This window comes from Phyllostomus hastatus, unplaced genomic scaffold (genome assembly GCF_019186645.2).
Source record: "Phyllostomus hastatus isolate PE091 unplaced genomic scaffold, TTU_PhHast_1.1 phas_contig_29, whole genome shotgun sequence".
NCBI classification, from domain to species: Eukaryota; Metazoa; Chordata; class Mammalia; order Chiroptera; family Phyllostomidae; genus Phyllostomus; species Phyllostomus hastatus.
Window position 1 is genome coordinate 13,928,180 of NW_025333835.1, and position 4,592 is coordinate 13,932,771.

Here is a 4,592-nt window from a genome sequence, read left to right on the forward strand (position 1 = left end):
TTGTGTTGCAGATAGTGCGGAATTTGGAAGGCAAACTGAGATAATATTGCAGTAATGTAGACCAAAGCGTGGACCAGATGGCGGCAGTGGAAGGGGTAAGAAGTGGTTGGATTTTGGATACATTTTGTAAATCAAGGTAACAAGGTTTGCTGTGTTGGTAAGAGGGAGGTGCTCAGGATGGCTGACTTGAGTAACAGGAAGAATGGAGTTTCCATCAAGAGAGCGGCTATGCAGACTCGGGGGTTCAGGACTTTGGTTTGCCCGTATTGAGTTTGGCATGTGTGTTGGTCATTCAAGTGGAGATGTCAAGACTTAAATGATTTCATTTGGTGTGGAACCCTGAGATCTTGAGTGATGAGTCCTGAGGAAATCTGGGTTATGTGCACCACGTGCCTCTAAAGTAGCACATTTTGAAGGGGTATTTGCAGAAGTGGCCATTGTGACTTGTTAAAAGTTGGGCATACTCATGATAAGAATTGGTTAAGTGGCTGGATTTTCAGTACTGGGCAATGGCATCTCTCTCTACAATCTAAAAACTTTGTAAAAAGATTTAGTACTTCCAGGAAAAACTTTTTTGGATCCATGTTCTTCTTTTAATAAAAGTAATAATTTCTGTGTGCTTGCCTCTCCCGTTGATTATGAACTCCCTGAAGGCAGGGACTGTGCTTTCTTTATCCCAGTGTTCTAAGCACTTGGCAACATGGCATCCAGAGGCAATAAATGTTTATTGAGTGAATAAATAAATGAATTTTTGTCAACATACAAGTCAAATAATTGTTTTGCTTAAGTAAACTATTGTAAATATTTAAAGCCATATATCTCCAACTTAATATCCTTAATTAGTTCCAATAAAATAGGATATATCATGAAAAATTATCAAAATGTTATCACTATAATTTAAATGTGTTGTGTGTAAACATAATGTATTTTTTGTCTCCCGATGAGGCCTCTCCCACAAGTCTCTAATCTCCATATTATGTGGCTAATAAAGTAAGTGTTCTTCCTTGCTATTCAAAGTATTATCCACAGACCAACAGCAATGGTATCACCCAATTACTTGTAGAAATGCAGATGCTCAGGCCCCAGAGTCTATCTAGTGAATCCCGATCTGCCTTTCAGCAAAATCCCGAGGTGATTCCCATGCACTGTAATGTTTGAGCTGCACTGCTCTAGAGCAAAGGTTTCCAAACTGCCATCTGTTTTTGTAGATAAAGTTTTATTGGAACCTGGCCCTGTCCATTTTTTAACACACTGCCTATGGCTGTCGCGGTGCTACAACAGAGCCTTTTTGATACTAAAAATAATTCATGCTTCTTATTGAAATTTTGAAAAGAACAGAAAGGTGGAACCAAAAATGCTACATAATTAGAATAGTACTATTATCGTACAATATATTTGGACTCACTGTTCCATTCAAACTGCCTGCACATCTGTGGGCACAGACACCATGGACTGACCAGCAGGGCAGCCAGTGTTCTACCGGGAAGGTGGCTTGTATTTTCACTAAGATTGGAAGTAACTCCTCAAACTAGGAAAACATTATTTATAAGCAACCCAATTAGTGGCACCTCATTTTTGATTATGTGGCAATTGTTTAGTTTTCTTAATGATTCTTCTGCAGTTGGCTATTTAGGCCAACTATTTATGAGTGAAAATGGGTGCTTATTACAAAAGTGACTCACAAATGATGTGCTCTGGCCATTTTACTAAAAGGGACAGGGCAGCAACACAGGATGAAAGTCCAAATTAATTAGCTCTTTAGTATTGACAAGCCTTGTATATAGAGAAGAAGAAATGACTTAGAAAACCTGTACTGTTTACACATGATGGAAAATCAAGATACAAGTAAATAGCCTAATGAAAAAGTATGTGATCTGTGAAAAATAGAGAAAGCATAACAAACACAATGTAATGTGGGCAGTTTTTACATAACATAAATGAGAAGACATTACACGTGAATTATAAGATAAAAAGCAAGGCTAGACAGCCAGCAGGCAATTAAAACATCATCTTCCCAAACAGCATGGCATCTACAGGCAAAATACGCTATTTCTTGCTGCTGACAATATGGCATCACTGATGGTAGTGAATCTCTGGCCGTAGTTTAGGTGCAGACCCAGATGTGCTCATCTCACTTTGATGGGTGTGAACTTCTTTTGAGGTAGCTTGCAGGATGGCAGCAAGTGCCAAAAGACCCCCTGGGGCTGTGCTCCCTGCCTCCCCAGAGGTCTTGTCAAGCCATCTCTACTCTCATCTGAGACCTAATAGCTCCATCCCTGCAGAGGGCAGCTAATCTCTGTCATCCTAGAATAAATTGTCATCACCGATGGTGCTCCTTCTGTGGATTTACTTTGTTCTGAGACTGAGACTACACTCCCATCCTTGCTTTCTGAATGATGTCTTGGCCCATACCCCTCAAGTTTGGCTTTTAACCCTAGCTGGCTTAGCTGTCATTTGCTCTGTCCCAGCTGCTCAGGACTCTTAAATCTGAACTCAGCTTGCCCTAGCAATTTGTAGTGTTCACATGCCTCTCCTTGGAGAAGCCAATTTTCTAATGGGATTGGGACTTATATAGCACTTAACTTAGAAAGTCTGCTGTCCTGTGCCCACGTGCATCAGTTGCTAATGAATTGCTCATGACTTGCTGACTGACATTGTCAGGATCGGGACGATTTCTGCAGTCTACTGTGTCACCGTGAAAAATGCAATGAAAGAAGGACATCTTCATCCAGAGATAATGCAGACCATGAGTAAGGAGTTTTGCGGTGTCCTCTCCCAGCCCTGTGGTTCACAAATGCTCTGAACTGGAGGTAGGAGGGTCTGGTCCTACAGGGGTCTGGACGTGTATTTGTTTCCTAGGGTTGCCGAAACAAAGTGCCACAATCTGAGTGGCTTTTTACCAACAGGAATTTATTCCCTCTCAGTTCTAGGGACTCAAGGTCCAAATCAAGGTGCAGGCAGGGCTTGGCTCTCTCTGAGGCCTCTAGGGGGCAATTACTCTCTATCCCTCCAGCTTCTGGTGGCCCTAGGCATTTACTGGCTTGAGGGACATGAATGCAATCTCTGTCTACAAGATCAAAAGGCAATATCTCCCAGTGTCTCTTCTTTATCTTCTGTAAGGACCAATCATATTGGATTAAGGGCCCACCCTACTCCAGATGATCTCATCTTAATTAATTACACCTGCAAAGACCCTGTTTCCAAATAAGGTCACATTCTGTGGTACTTAGGGTTAAGACTTCAACACATATTTTTTTTTGAGAGGGGAGGGCAGGGGGGTACAATTCAAACCAAATCAGAAAGGTAAAGCAGATGAGTGTACAAGAGAGAAAGCTTTGTTTCAGAGACATGTTCTTCACTTCTCTGATGAAATATAATTTATTCCATGTATCTTGAAACAATAAATTCTTTTGATCTACTTTTCTTCCTTCCATGGGTACAGGACAATATTTTATTATATTTCTATTGCTATGAAAAATATTATACTATAAAATATTGCAAGTGCAACAATGAGTGGCAAATAATACTTGTCCCCATGTCAGGGAGACATTAGGGTGTGTGAAGAATCTAGCAAATTTGAGTGTGCATGTGTATTTAAAGGAATAATTGCTACTTAGCTCCTGCAGAGTCCTGCTAAAAATAAACACGGGCCCAGTGGTGTTCCCTCCTGTAAATGGCTTACGCAACCTTATTCTCATCAACTCAGGCATCTGACGTGAGCCACTTCAGGCAGAAGCTTTAAGGAGTAGTTCATGGTTCTGTATGCTCTCTTCTCTCTGTTCAGATCATAAGAACTTGTTTGGGGCTAGAGCTTCTGTCAATTTCCTTGAGAGAGATGATAAGAAGAGGTATTTTCAGCTTACCACTAAAGACTTAATGCTTGAGTAAGGAACAAAGGTCCTTCTTGTTGTTTTTAAAGTGGAGTTCTCTATCATTTGTGTCTCAAACTAGTCCATCTTGAGTGATACAAACCATGCATCTTGATTTTTGTGTGAAATCTAAATTTTACATATTACAACTAATTAATTTTTAATTATAAAATTAAATTTTTACATAATATAAAAATTTCTAAAAATATTTATTTTTAAAATCCAAGTGGCACCTACTGATTAAGAAAATCACATAACATAAAAAATCTATAATAAAATAGACAAATGTCTTGCCCCACCCCTCCCACTCCTGAGTCCAAGTTCCTGGAATGGATCATTTACAACACATGGGTTATATGCTATGGTTCTAGGGCTGCCCCTGACACCATCCTGGTTTGAGCCCCTTTGTCCTGGATGCTATTTCTTCCTTTGTCTAGGTGCATCATCTGCTGTGCTGCTACTAGCTTCTAAAAAATCTGGGGTGGCTCAGATTCAGTTCCTCAAAAGAGTAAATGTTTGGGTAACTAGCTAACCACACAGACTGGTAAGGGGGACTTCAGGATCCAAGTGCATCTAAAGAATCTTTCCACCCATCCCAGTATTTAGCCTTGAAATTGCACTCTGGATTCTGTGTGGCTTCTGAGTTCTGAGTCTCTCTAGGGTTCCAGAGGGCAGATTGCATAGCTTCTTGTTACTGTGGGGGAGGAACAAAATTACCTTACT